The sequence below is a fragment of the Triturus cristatus genome, chromosome 2_2, assembly GCF_964204655.1.
Source record: "Triturus cristatus chromosome 2_2, aTriCri1.1, whole genome shotgun sequence".
Lineage (NCBI taxonomy): Eukaryota > Metazoa > Chordata > Amphibia > Caudata > Salamandridae > Triturus > Triturus cristatus.
In genome coordinates this window covers 880,812,622-880,827,519 of record NC_140582.1, presented here as the reverse complement: position 1 = coordinate 880,827,519, position 14,898 = coordinate 880,812,622, and positions in this window count along the sequence as shown.

The window sequence follows — 14,898 nt, the reverse complement described above, 5'->3', positions numbered from 1 at the left end:
ATCAGCCATATGCAGCCGGCTTCCCTGGGATAGGTAACTCTGGTACTACGGTATCCACGGGTGGGGTGGTTCTTCAACCTCCTATGATCCAAAGGGCTTCCTTGTAATGCACTGGGAAGGGTCCTTAAACTTTAAAACTGCAACCACAACTCTCCCATTGAATTGTACGTAGCAAGCGGTTGTGTTCTGACACTGCACCCGTCCTCCGTGGGGTCTCTAATTACTCACCTTGGGTGGTTCCTTGGGGTCCCAGCAATTCTACAACCTCTAGACACTGTTGTGACTCAAATCGTGGTTCTTATACCACTATTTTAGTATATGGTTTAGTCTCCCCCTAGAGCCCACTGGGTAATATTGCTACTTACATTTGATTCTGTGCGACTGTATTGTGTGCTTTGTGTACTGTAAGGTATTTAGAGTGTGTTATAATAATAAATAACATTTTTTATACCTACTGTGTGACTCTCTTTTCATTTAACCAATACAATAAGGTTGCATTCTGGTAAAAAAAAAGCTGTTTAACATTCCTCAAGACTAAGCCTGAAGGTTTCTCTCCACAGCTACCACTTGGATAGCTTTCTAAGGTTATCTTGACCTCTTAAATCAACATAAGGGTTGTTTGGACTGATGCAAGGTGCCCACTTTAATTAGTTGACATCATATACCAGGCCAACTTCTCACACCGCTACAATCCTACAAAATACTGCTCACTCTTCTACAAAACAAAGTCACTCTATCACCAAAGTACTTTCTGTATACTGTCTACTAATAAATGCTCAATTGCTCTCTAAAAACAAACATCACATCTACGACCTTCTGACTGACGCAAAACCTGACATACTATTCATAACTGCATAATGGTTGGGAGATGATATGGCTCCAGTCAGTCCAGTCCTGTATGAAGCTGTCCCTGTAAGCTATCAAACTATCACCCAAACTTGTATAAGCAAAAGAGGAGGTGGCCTTGCTGTTGTGTTCAGACAAACATTTCATATCACTAAAGCTGATGACGTCTCCATAAAAGATTGTGAGGCCCTTTTCCCCCTATGTAATCCTTCACCATCTTCCTCCTGTAAATTCCTGCTTCTTTACAGACCTCCACCTAGCAACATTCCGAGACACACTGCTAGACACAGTTTAAAACCTGATAACACTACACTCCAACCTATGCATTCTGGGTGACCTCAACATACGGTTTGACAAACCCAATATGCCCCCTCCGAAAATAATAATCGCTGGCCTAGATGCACTAAACCTGCGTCAGATCTTCCACAAACCCACACACATCGCTGGACACATGCTAGTTGTCATTGTTGCTAATACAGAACTAGTTATATTTTAAACAATGAGTCCAGACGCATGGTCAGACCACAATTTGCCACCTTACATGCATCCACTTATAAACCATCGAACAAACTCAATCTTAAACATCTAGAAACACAACTAACATCCAGTACAGATCTAGACACAATTAATTCTGTTTAAAAACTTTATGAGTTGATATCCTAATACCACTAAAAATTACACAACAGAACAAAAGAAAACAAGCACCTTGGTTAAATACAGAGATAAAAAACATAAAACAATGAATTAGAAAGCTGCAACATGATTGACTCAAAACAAACACTAATCAAGGCAAACTTTGCCTACATAGACTGAACAGATTATACATGTCAGCTATCAAAAAAGCCAAGAAATGATACTATTCAGACAGAATTCAAAAAGCTAGATATGCGAATAAAGAATTATATAAAATCCTCAATGAATTTCGTAAACCAAATTGGCTAGAATGAGCTCATTCTTTTTGGCAAATTATTACACGGCCAAAGCAGACACATTGGACTCATATTTAAAACAAAGACAAAGCACCAGCACTAACCCTTTTTCAAAACAATTGAAGAACACTCTATCCCAGCCTCTCCGTTCCTTCCAACACATTCACAGAATGAAAGTGTTGATCTTGTCAAAGAAAGCAGGCCTTCCAGCAGACCTACTGGCCAGTTTCCACCACAAACCATCGAGAGAATTCTAACAACCTCTGCTGCTAATCCAGTAATCATCGAAAATTCCTTAACTACCAGAATATTTCAAGAAGTACTCAAAAGGTCATACAAACGCCCATTAATGAAGAAAACAAACTTGCATCCACTTAACCCTAATGACTACAGACCGATTACAAATGGACCTTTCCTCAGTAAACTGAAAGAAAGAGCAGCATTCGCACAGATGTCACAGTATTGAAGATAATGCCATACTTTCAGACTTCCAAACGGGTTTCTCTCCGGGAAGAAGCACAGAATCTGCCCTTGTTTGCCATCTGGGGTGTCTTGAAGAACACAGTTGACCACAAAGGGGTTGCTGCACTACTTCTCTTCGATCTCTTGGCTGCCTTTGACACAATTGACCATAACACTCTGATTCAAAGACCTTATGAAGCTAGCATAGAGAGGACTGATCTAGACTGGATCACATCCTACCTTCACAACAGATCTAATGTCTTCCATACCCACCCATTCTCGCCCAAACCGTACTTCACTAAAGCAAGGGTTCCCTCAAGGCTCTGTCATCTCGCCCATGCTTTTCAACATCTACATGAAGTCATTACCGGCATTGATCAATCAATTTCACCTCACAAGCTATAACTATGCAGATGACACGCAAATACTCTTTCAACTGGAATGCTCCAAAGACATTGGAGACTCAGCATCTTTCAGTTTTCTCAGAGTCGTGGATAAATGGATGATGTGGAGCTATCTCAAATTGAATGCTTCGAAAATGGAAATACTCAAGTGTGGCATTTGGAAAAATGATGACCCGCTCGCCGCCTGGCCTGATGATCTGGGAACACTGCATAAGGTTTCTAAGGAAGTGAGAAACCTCGGAGTGACAATGGCCTCCAAGCAATCAATGAATGCCCAAGTAGACAAACTAGCAAGAACAAGCTTTGTTACTATAAATACTCTGCGAAGAGTCTCCTCCCATCTGGGATTTCCACACAACATCCAGGCTACCACCTCCCTTGTTCTGTCTAAGCTAGCCTCTACCATGGATCACCTTCAACAACTATGAAAAGGGTACAACGGATTCAGAACTCAGCTGCCAGACTACTCTTACATATAAAGCTGCAGGCTCACATCACCCCTGCCTTGAAAGCCCTGCTTTGGTTACCGGTTGCCGGAAGATCCATGTTCAAGCTGCCTTGTATCACTCACAAAGCCATACATTGAATTGAACTGCTCTTCATCAGGAATATAATCACCAAACACATTCAAAAAAAGAAACCTCTGCTCTAGAGTGGCAACTCTCCTCAAAATCCAAGGTACAAGAAAAAAAACATGGGTGGCACACCCTTCTCTGTTCAAGCAGCCAAACTATGGACCTCTTTACCCCCAACATAAGATCAACAAATAACCACCTTATCTTCAGAAATCTACTGGAGAATTGGCTCTTCCCTACATAGCCACCATACGTAAACAGAAATATACAGCATATCCCTCCATATATACGCATTTATTTGGACTATAGATGTGTGCCTATATGTGTATTGCTGTGTATAAACATGTATAATAATTATGTTTTAAAAAATATAGATATTCATTAACAAATTGTACGTATTACTGACAGTTACATTATTCTATGTTTTCAACAGGCATATAAGTGACTGCAGTGGCAGGTCTGAGAGACTTTTGAAAGGATGCTTTTGTGTGTGGCACAACCAGTGCTGCAGGCCCACTAGCAGCATTTGGTACTTAGCAGTAAATCAAATAAGACAAACATGGAAACACCATACACACTTTACAGTAAGAGCACTTGCACTTTAACACTGAACAGCAGTGAGAAAGTGCGCAGAGCCACTAAACCAACAAAACAAATTCCAACGTAATATTAAAAACAGGAGGCCAAAAAGCAAAAAGTCTGGGTGTAAATCCACTGAAAAGTCAAATCTAACAGGACGAAGGATTGCCTGTGTGGGGGGCCTGCCCAGCTCCCTGCACCTGGGCCTGCATCTTGATGAGCACAATGAATCGCCGTGACTTTAGGCAAAGTTTGCTGAGCGCTGGAGGAGGACTTTGGGGTGCTGACGACCTGCAGCTCCACCCCCTTTTGACATTGAAGTGTGGCTCAGGGATATCAACCTAGGGGCTCTCTGGGAGTTCTTGCTGCATCCTTAATGTATTTGGATAGCCAGGTGAGACTACCCCTGAGTGACTGCTGATGTAACCTTCTCCCTGGGATCCTTGTTGATTATGGTACTGACACTCTGAGGGTTTCTTCTTGGATGGAGTGAGTTACTGGCATTGCTTGTGATAGTTGGCTTACTCTTCACATGGAATAGGACACATTACAATGCAAACATTTACAACGCATTCCTTAACAACGTGTTTTTTACATTGCAACATCCATTACAATGCATGATTTTACAACGCATGCCATCACAATGCATTTTTAGAAACTATATTTACAACGCATTCCATTACAACGCATACCATTACAATGCATAATACTTTTAGGGCAACAGTAGGTTAAGAGTTGGATACAGTAGGGGTAAAAATTACTATTCCCACTCCAGTGAGTGCAACAGTAGAGTAAGTGTTTGATAGTGTAGGGGTAAAAATTACTATTCCAACTCCAGGGAGTGCAACAGTAGGGTAAGTGTTGGATAGTGTAGGGTTCAAAATTACTATTCCCCATTACTTATCTTATAATGCGCTGTAATGACATGCAATGTAGTGGCATGCGTTGTAATGGCTGCGTTTTAATGGCATGCAATATAATGGCAGTTGCATTGTAACGACTGCGTTGTAAATGTAGTGTGTTGTAATGACTGCGATGTAATGGTTGTTTCCCTTCACATAGGGCAGCACTTACTCTGTAACTATGGGCAAGACAAGGACCAGCCACAAGGCATGCGCAGTTCACACAAGATGTAAATCTGATGCAGGAGGGAGACGGCGAGGAGGAGGAGGAGGGCAGCCCGGGGACGGCGCAGTATAGGTAAATGTGATATTTCTTTTTAAATTCATAATATTTTTTATTTGGGTGGTAGAGGCAGGGAGCTTATTTAGCGGGGCTGGCTAACTCCACTCCTCTGCGGAGTCTGAGTTTTCCCTATACTCCGCATTCTCAGTGGAGCACAGAGTAGGCAAATCTCCGCACACTCCGCTGTTGGAGCAGAGTTTTCTGCCTGCCCTTACTTTCGACCTCCCTGGCCACTTTGGCCATGGATGAGCTCCTCCTCGGTGGTAATATTAATTGTGTAGCAGATGTCTCTTTGGACCGCTTCACCCCCCCTTTGTCAGGAGCCTCTAGACTTTGGGTTCTACACTTTGGGTTGCTGAGGGCTTCCATGAGTGGCTGGGACACAGGGCTTTAACAGATAGAAAAAACACGACAACTCTATGCATTATTCTTTCAACTCCCCCAAATATACCAATTATGTACATGGATAGACACATATTTGTTCTCTCACAGACTTAGTCAGCTCAAATTACATACCGAATACTTGGGGCACATTCTCTCCAACCACAGCCCCTTGCTGATGGATTTTAGACCGATGGGGGAACACCCACTTATGTTATGTTATGTTATATTGTGTTTATATAGCGCACGGCTACTCAGAAAGAGTGTCCCGGCGCTTTCCACATGCAGCTCAGTGTAAAATAACACAACAGACCAATAACAGACCACAAGACAAAAAAGGAGAAAAGAAAACCTAAAGGTTGAAAAGCCAAGTCTTCAGGCTCTTCCTAAACTGAAGCAAATTAGAAGTGCTGCGTAAAACCAGCGGAAGCGAATTCCAAAGCTGAGGGGCCTTGAGGCTAAAAGAGCGCCCCCCAGTGCGGGCCTTCCTCACACGCGGAACCACGGCCATGAAAAGAGATTCTGACCGCAGTGAACGGGCTGGACGGTAAAAAGACAGCCTCCGTTGCAAATACCTAGCGCCAGAGCCAAAAAGTGCTTTATGCATCAGCGTTAAGGATTTAAACATAATCTGCTTCCGGATGGGCAACCAGTGAAGCATCTGCAGCAGCCCGGATACTCGTGCTCGCCTGTGAAGCCAAAAATGGCACGAGCGGCAGAGTTCTGCGCCACCTGCAGGCGCTGGACCAAATAATCCGGGAGGCCAAGGAAGAGGGCGTTCGCGTAATCCAGCCTGGATCCAATAAGAGCTTGCACAGTGATCCGCCTGTGCTCCACAGAGAGCAATGGTAGAAACTTGCGGAGCGTCTTCAAAATGCCAAAGCAGGTGCCAGCCAGACCAAGAACATGCGCTCTCAACATAAGCTTATTGTCCAGCTTGACTCCCAGGTTTTAGGCAACCAGCGATGACTGTGCAGGAGGACACATATCCAACGGCCACCATTCCTGCCACTCCGGGTCGGTAGCACAGCTGAAGAATAAAACCTCCGACTTGCTGGAATTGGCCTTCAGGCTATTCCGCTGGAACTAGTCGAAGACCATTCCCAAGCACCCCCGAATACTCTCTCCATCAAATGCCTGATCTTTTCCGCAGGTGAAGAGGAGTTGCGTGTCATCTGCGTATGACACGATCTGGGCCCCATAAGCCTCCACCAAGGGCGCCAGAGGGGACATGAAGATGTTAAACAACGTCGGGCTCAACACAGAACCCTGTGGAACACCGACTCCCAATGGCGTCATCTCAGCGGAGCTCTGGGAAACCCAGATCGTCTGGCGGCGGCCCTCAAGAAAAGATGTAAACCATTTGAGCACCGTCCCCCTAAGGCTGATGTCATGAAGCCTGGCGAGGAGCGCCACATGGGGGACCGTGTCAAAGGCCGCCAACAGATCTAACATGACAAGCATGGCCTTGCCTCCAACATCCAAAGTCTCGCGAATAACCTCCGAGACCTCCAGCAGAGCCGTTTCCGTACTTAAATTAGGACGGAATCCGGATTGGGATGGATGAAGTAGATTGTTTGTTTCTAAGAAACCAGACAAGATGCCATGCACATGTTTCTCTGTGATCTTCGCCAGAGCCGGGAGAAGAGAAATTGGCCTGTAGTTGGCCAGGACCTCGGCATCCAAACTGGGCTTTTTCAGGAGGGGGATCACCATCGCCCTTTTCCAGGTGTGTGGGACACTCCCCTCCCTCAAGGAGGCATTGAGAAGGGGGTTGACCAGTGGGTTCACCATCGCCGCCATCCTGGCCAAAAATTTGGCAGGGCAGGGGTCTATCCCTTGTGGAGACTTAATCCATGATCCCTGGAGGACTCCTGTTTCTGGGAATCCGTGGGCAACATAATTACTGGCTATTTTGATATTAATCAGGATTTGGCATCTACGGGATTGAGAGTGTGGGAGGCTTTTAAGGTGATGATGTGGAGCACTATCTGGGGCAATCAATAGGGATGCAATGTGAAATGCACTGGGAACTGGGGGACCGTCAATCAAATGATTGTAATGAGCAGCTACTCACCTGCAAGTGCTCAAGGCACTGAGTGGGGAGCTGCTGATCCATCTAGGCACTGTGGTTCAGTCAAAGAGCCAGTTCTTGAGGTCCTTCCTGCGTTGGGGCAGAAACAGTGATAGCCTGGGGTGGAGAAGCAGAGTATTCCAGGTTTTGGCGGGGAGATAGGAGAAGGATCTTCCTCCGGCCCTGGTCTTACGGATCCATGGGATGGTAGCAAGGGTCTGTTGGGCAGAGTGGAGGTGTCTGATGGGTGCATGGATTAAGATGCCGTGGTTGAGGAATGCAGGTCCCGTGTCGTGGAGGGATTTGTAGGCATGTGTGAGGAGCTTGAAGGTGACCCTTTTGTTGACTGGGAGCCAGTGGAGTTCTGTCAGGTGTTTGATGATGTGACTGCAGCAGAGGGTGTTGAAGACAAGTCTAGCTGTGATGTTTTGAATGTTCTGCAGTATATTGAGGAGTTTATGGGTGATGACGGTGTAGAGTGGATTCCGTAGTCAAGTCTGCTGAGGATGAGCATTAGGGTGACTGTCTTTCTGGACTCATGGAAAACCACGTAAAATCTTTTAAAGCAGGATAAAGAGATGGCATTGATCTGGCGGTAAATGGTGAGCGAGGAGACCAGTATGATGCTGAGGTCTCATGCGTGGTTTGTGTGTGCTGGGGGTGTTCCTAGTGTGGCGGGCCACTAGAAGACATCCCAAGTGAAGGGGTTGGGGCCCAGGACGAGGACTTCAGTTTTGTCTGAATTGAGCTTGAGGCAGCTGTCTCTCATCCAGGTGGCAACAGCCTTCATCCTGTTGTGCTCCTGGCAACCATAGGCTCATTGGTGCGGGAGAGGATCATCTGGGTGTTGTAAGCTTAGGAAACAAAGTTGAGTCCATGGTTCCTGACGATGGCTGCGATTGGAGCCATGTAGATGTTCAAGAGGGTGGGGCTCAAGGAGGAGCCCTGGGGCTGCTCAGCTGATCTTGGTGGGTACTGAGAGGAATGGGGGTAGTTTGACTCTCTGCATTGGACCAGTGAGGAAGGAGCGGATTCATTCCAGGGATTTATCGCGGTTGCCAGTGTCATGAAGTCTTGTACAAAGTGTGAGGTGGGAGATGATGCTAAAGCCAGCCAAGAGGTCAAGGAGGATGAGGGCTGTTGTTTCGCCTCGGCCAAGGAGGGAGTCAATGTCATCTGTAGCGGTTAGGATAGTGGTCTAGGTGCTGTGGTTGCCTTGAAAGCCGGACTGAAAGCGGTACAGGATGTAGTTGGCTCTGATGACCTCAGCGAGTTGAGTTTTGATTGCTTTCTTGAGGGCTTTGGCTGGGAAGGGGAGCAGGGAGATGGATCTGAGGTTCTTGAGGTTTGTTGGGTCACCTGAGGGCTTCTTCAGCAGAGGGTTGATCTTGGTCTGTTTCCAGTCTTCAGGGAAGTTGGAAGTCTCAATGGAGCAGTTGAGGGTGCGGCAAAGCTCACTGGCGATGGAGGTAGAGGCTATGTGGAAGATGTGGTGTGGCAGGGGTCAAAGGCAGCTCTGGAGTGGATGCTCATCATGATCTTGAGGGTGTCATCTGTGGGGAGGGTCTGGTGAGGGGCATCATTGTTGGGTGCAGTGGGTGTAGTGGTGAAAGACGGTGTTGAGGTTGTTGCAGAGGTCTTGGGAGGGTGGTATGTCTGTAGTCTCTGTGTTGGGCTTGGCAAACTCCTTGACATCTGCAAAATGTTCTTTGCTGTGGTGTGCATTGGCGTTGATGCTTTGTTGAAGGGCAGTTTTCTTTGTTGATTTGAGGAGGATGTGGTGTGTGGTGATGGTGGATTTGAAGGTTGCCTGGGCTTTCAGGGTTTTATAGCTCCTCCATCTCTTCTCAAGCCATCTGCAGGTGCGCCTAGACTCTTGATGGGTGGAAGTGAACTACTTGGTTTTCTTGGAGTGTTGATTGCCGGGGTATTCTTGAGGATAGCCAGAGTATTGGAGAAGTTGGAGATCCATCAGTGGCAGTTTCTTGCTGAGGTGTTGGAGTCTGTGGCTATCGGTGGAGAGGTTTTGCTGAGCTGTTCTTCGGTGACCTTGTTCCAGCTTCTGCAGGGGAAGTGGTGCACTTGGTGGTGTACAGTGGGTTTGGTGAGGAAGTGGATGCAGCGGTTGTCAATCCATAGGAGCTCGAAGGTGTGGCGGAAGGTAATGTTGTCATTGGCAGAGAAGACAGGGTCGAGCATGTGTCCTGATGAGTGGTTGGAGAAGTGACTACTTGTTGGAGTGATGAGGGTCTCTAGGCAGGATGCAGTGTTCTGGTCTTTGTGGTTGTCCAAGTGAAAATTGAGGTTCACGAGCAGGATGTAATCAACTGATGTGAGAGCATGGGTTGTGATGAAGTCGATGATGGCCAAGCTGAAGGGTGGCTGTGTGCCAGGCATTCTGAAGATGATGGTGCCATGTAGGGTAGTGCTTGGGTTTGTCTGGATGTGGAAGTGGAGGTGCTCCATGCTGGTTGTTGTGTCGTCCAAGTGAGTGGTCAGGCGGAGGGTGTTTTTGTGAACAATGGACAAGCCTCCCCCTGGTTGCTTGGTGCAGTCCTTGTGAGTGATCTTGTAGCTATCGGAGATGGCGGTGGCCATGTCCAGGGCTGAGTTGGGGTTTGTGCAGGTTTCTGTGAAGAAGGCGATTGTCGGGAAGATGGAGGCTTGTTTTCAGAGAGAGCAATCTTTGAGTAGGATACAGCTGAGGCGGTCAGGTCCAGTGTTGGTCAGTTGAGTGGTGGGAGATGCTGGAGTGTGGTGGTGGGTGAAGGTGTAGCAGTAGTGGCAGCAGGAGAAGGGGTCATTTGTGTCATTCAGTGTCACGAGGCGACAGACAGCGTGGCATCCGGAGTTAAGGGCATGGAGGATGCTGGCCTTGTAGCTGTGGAGGGTCCAAAAACCAGGGGCCATGGCACTGGGCGTGATCCAGGTGTGGACGGGCTCAGATTTGCTTGCCTTTGGCCCGCCTTCAGCGCGCCAGCAGTGTGCCCACATAGCTGCTGTCATTAAGTAATGTGCAGGGGAGGGCTGGATAGCTGGGAGCCGGTAATTGTGGGGAGTGTGAAAGTGGTCCTGGAAGGGGGCAGAAGCACGGGAGATCTCAGGGGCGGAGAACAGTAGAGAAGAAAATGCCTAAAAAAAATCAAATAGGCAAAAGTGGCAACAGGGCAGAGTAAAAAGGTGAAAAAAGGACAGTGAAATGGAGGAAGAGGGCGAAGAAGCAAAAGGAAGGCAGAACAGAGAGACAGGGGGCAGTGCAGAAACAGAGCAAAGACACTCTGCCGCTGGACCATCAAGGATGAGGTGCAAGTAGGAGCCTGCAGGTAGATGAATGGCTCAAACCACTGCCCAGAGGGTCAGCAGCAGCTAAAGGGGCAGCAGATATCAGGCAGAGCTGTGCAGGGAAGGGAACAGTCCACTACACGTTCAGTGGATTGCACCTTTACAGCCCAGCATCCGCCATTAATTAGTATGGAGGGAAGGGCTGGACAGCTGGGAGGGGGGGAACGTGAGGAGTGGTAAATGGCACTGGCTGGTGGTGGGGTACTACAGCAGCAGGGAACAGCAGAGAAGAAAATGCCCAAAGGTGGCAAAAGGCAAAAGTGGCACTGGGACAGAGTAAAAAGGTGAAAAAAGGACAAGGAAATGGAGGAAGAGGGATGAAGAAGCAGAAAAAAGGCAGAGCAGAGAGACAGAGGGCAGTGCAGCAGCAGAGCAGAGATGCTCTAACACTGGACCACCAGGAATGAGGTGCAGGCGGAAGCCTTTGGGAGGAGGAGGGCCTCAAACCACTAACCAGATGGTCAGCAGCAGCTACAGAGGCAGCAGCTATCATGCGGAGCTGTGCAGGGAAGGGAGCAGTCCACTGACAAGATCAGTGGATTGCATCTTCACAGTGCAACGGCCTCCATTAAGAAGTGTGCAGTGGAGGGCTGGACAGCTGGGAGTTGGGAGGTGGGGAAAATGCCGGGAGTGGGAAGTGGCACAAAAGTCGCAAAAAGGGAAAAGGGGCAGCAGGGCAGAGTAAAAAGGATAAAAAGGACAGTGAAAGGTCAAAAAAAGGCAGTGAAATGGAGGAAGAGGGAGTAAAGGCAGAAAAGAGGCAGAGTAGAGAGACAGAGGGTAGCCCAGCAGCAGAGCAGACATGCTCTACCACTGGACCACCAGGGATAAGGCCCAGGTGGGAGCCTGCAGGTGGAGGAGGGCCTTGAACTACAGAGGGTCATCAGCAGCTGTGGGGGCAGCAACAGCAACAAGGCACAGCTGTGCAGCTTGTCCACTGACAAGATCACCTTGAGGGCAGGTTTTGTAGTCATGGCAGTGCCCACTATGCAGATGCTGTTGACTCCAATTGCCTTCAGAAAGCTTGCAAGCTGTATAATGCCGGGTGCAAGAAGAGGAGGGGTGCCCAGACAGGTTGCTAGCATGGTCAGGGTGAGGTACAAGGCACTCTACATTATATGGTCATGGAACACAAACAGAGGTCCGGTGATAGCTCCTTTTCCCTTCTGGGTGCTTTAACTTGGAACCAACTACCGGTGGAGCTTCAGGATATCCGCTTCCTGAGTATCTTTAGGAAGAAGCTGAAGACAATCCTCTTCAGATAAGCTTGTCTGATGCTGTCAGTCTACCTCTTAGGCACGCCCCAGGACACTCCTTGTGTAGCCGTGCGTGATATAAATGCCTATAACATAACATAACATGGTTCATTAGACCAGAATCCTGAAGGGCCCACATTACTTATGTTCAGACGGCTACTTGGGACTCCTTGACCTATCAATGCCCTATTCTGAGACTGTTATAAAAAGCTGTACAACTCACTGGATCCTGCCTCAGGGGGGACAGGCACCTTTTATGAATACCCTGACACAGAGGGAACTAGACCTGACTACCAGGGAGGAACTCGGTGTATCTGTGACAACCCAGGAGATATACACAAACATTAAATGTTTGGCTACAGGTAATACCCATGTCCCAGATGGCTTACCTGCTGAGATCTACTCCACGTATACCGCAGCACTTGCTCCAAGACTAGAGACTTTGTATGCGGAGTCCCTGCGGCTGGTGAAATTGTCCACCTCTACCAGAGATACTGTTGTGATCCCTCTCCCCAAGATCAGCACTCAAGGAGCTCAAACTTCCAAGTTTAACCCCCTTTCCAAGCTTAACATGGATTTCAAACTTCTTAGTAAAATTCTGTCTCCCCGTCTACTCCACCATATGCCAACCCTTTTACATGATGATCAGAATGTTTTCATCCTGGCCTGGTACACCTCACTCAACCTCCGGAGATTATATCATGTAATGTACCTTCCAGAGGTACAATCCCTTTCACGCACAGTGTTATTGTTGGTGGACCCAGAAAAGACCTTAGATACAGTACGCTGGGACTTTGTGTTTGAGGTTATGAAGAAGATGGATCTAGAGGATTGCTGGGTTATGTGGGTTAAACGCTTTTATACATTCCCCAGTGCCCAAGATAAGAGTGGCAGGACAGTGTCCCCACCGCATGAGGTATTTTGTGGCCCCCGACAGGAGTGACCTTTGACGCCCCTTTTATTTGTGCCCACCATTGAGCCACTTGCTGAGATTTTTTATCAGCAGGGAACTGGCATGGGCTTGGCAGTTGGGGGTCATGAGCATACTATCTCCTTATGCACCAATGAGCTTTTCCTTTACCCGGCTGATGACACTGCAGGCTCTTCGATGGCACTAAGTCTCCTACTGGATTTTGAGCAGCTCTCCTGCCTTTTGGTCAATAAGGCAAAGACCAACTTGTTTCCTGATCTTCCCACAGACCTGAACTGGGCCCAGACCAGCTTTCAGTATTTGTGAATACAAATTTTTCACTCCCTCCAACACCAGCAAGAGGGTAACCTGGGAAAGCCCTCTGGTCCCTTTGGTCCTGTGTCCTTTTTTTGCCACTCTCCTTGACTGCAGATTATGGCCAGAATCTCCCTGTACTAGATGGCTAAGCTATCATGCTTGCTTTATTTTTTGTATTTTTTTAATCTTTGGGTTCTGGTGCCATTTCACTGATTCCACCTGCTAGACACTGTTGCGAGAGCTGAGATAGGATGAGGGTCGCCAGAGGGTGTCCCTAGAAACCCTTCAGTGCACTATTGACGAGGATGGTTTGGGAGCCCCGAATTTTGAATTATATTTTTTAGCTTACCAAATCTAGTGGATTACTCAGTGGTCAGGAGGAGTTGGACCCAGTGGGGTCCTCTGTCCATATGGGATACCTGTTAGCTAAGTTGCTGTGCCCGGTGTTCAATACCCCATACCCTGGTCTAAGGTTAGCAACAGCCCTACAGTGTTGGAAATGCTGTGTAGTCCAGACTGCGGGGAGCCTTATCACACCCCATTGTTGCCTTTGATGGGCCTCTTGCATGGTGATCCCTTATCTTTCGTAAAGGCTGGGCAATCCTCAGCCTGGACAGATGCTGGATTGGTGACCATGGGCAATTGTTATCAGCAGGGTGTCCTCCTCCCCTTTGAGGAACGTATGTCTAACGTTAGTTTGCTGGCTTGTCAATTACCCCAGTATGAAGCCTTGGTCCCTACTTTTAAAGATATTTGGGAGGTAGGCCAAGAAGAACCCAAGACAAATGCAGTGCTACAGCTCCTACTCTCCTTGGGTGCTGCAAGACATCTGGTGACAGGGTTCTATAGATGACTATCCAGGATGTCCCAGAAACCTTTGTTGAAGCTGTGTCAGTAGTAGGGGCAATACTTAAATGGAAAATTTCATATTTGGACTATAGTAAGATACTGGCAGTTCCCAATAAAGTCTTGAGGAATACAAGATTGAAACATATGCAATTTGATTACTTACACATGACCTACATGAACCCATATAGAGGGAAGCCATGTGGTTACCCCAGATGCGGTCACTTAGATGCAGATTTTATTCACAACCTAGTGTTGCCCTGTACTGCGTCCTTTCTGGAATTATGTAATGGCCACATTAGACCATGCTGGTACTCTACCTTGAACCCTCTGTAGGGATCCGCTTACTGGGTCTTTTTTTCTCATCTTCCAAAAAGGAAGCAGGGTGCTAGATTTCTTGACCTGTCACTAGTATTAGTTAAAAGGAGGATAGCAATGGCCTGGTAATTCAGGGTGGGGCCAGTGGTGGTGACTTAGGTGAGGGATGTTACTCAGTGAGCTTAGGGAAGGGTACTACTTAGAGAGGGGTCTTGAGGATTCCGGAGGCATCCCATAGCGGAGTTGTGGGCAGATTTCGTGGACACCTGAAAACATCCCGAGAGAGAGGTAGTGGATGGTTCAGATGATACACCTGAAGGGAGAGGTTTGCAAACACAGAGAACCATGACTGGATGAGAGACAGTTAGGTGCCCTGTATTGGAAATGGACTTTATTGGAGACACCCCACACGTATCGGATCTAGATTTAGGCTGGGAGGATCTCTTCCCCTTAGACTCCACCCTGCTATTCCT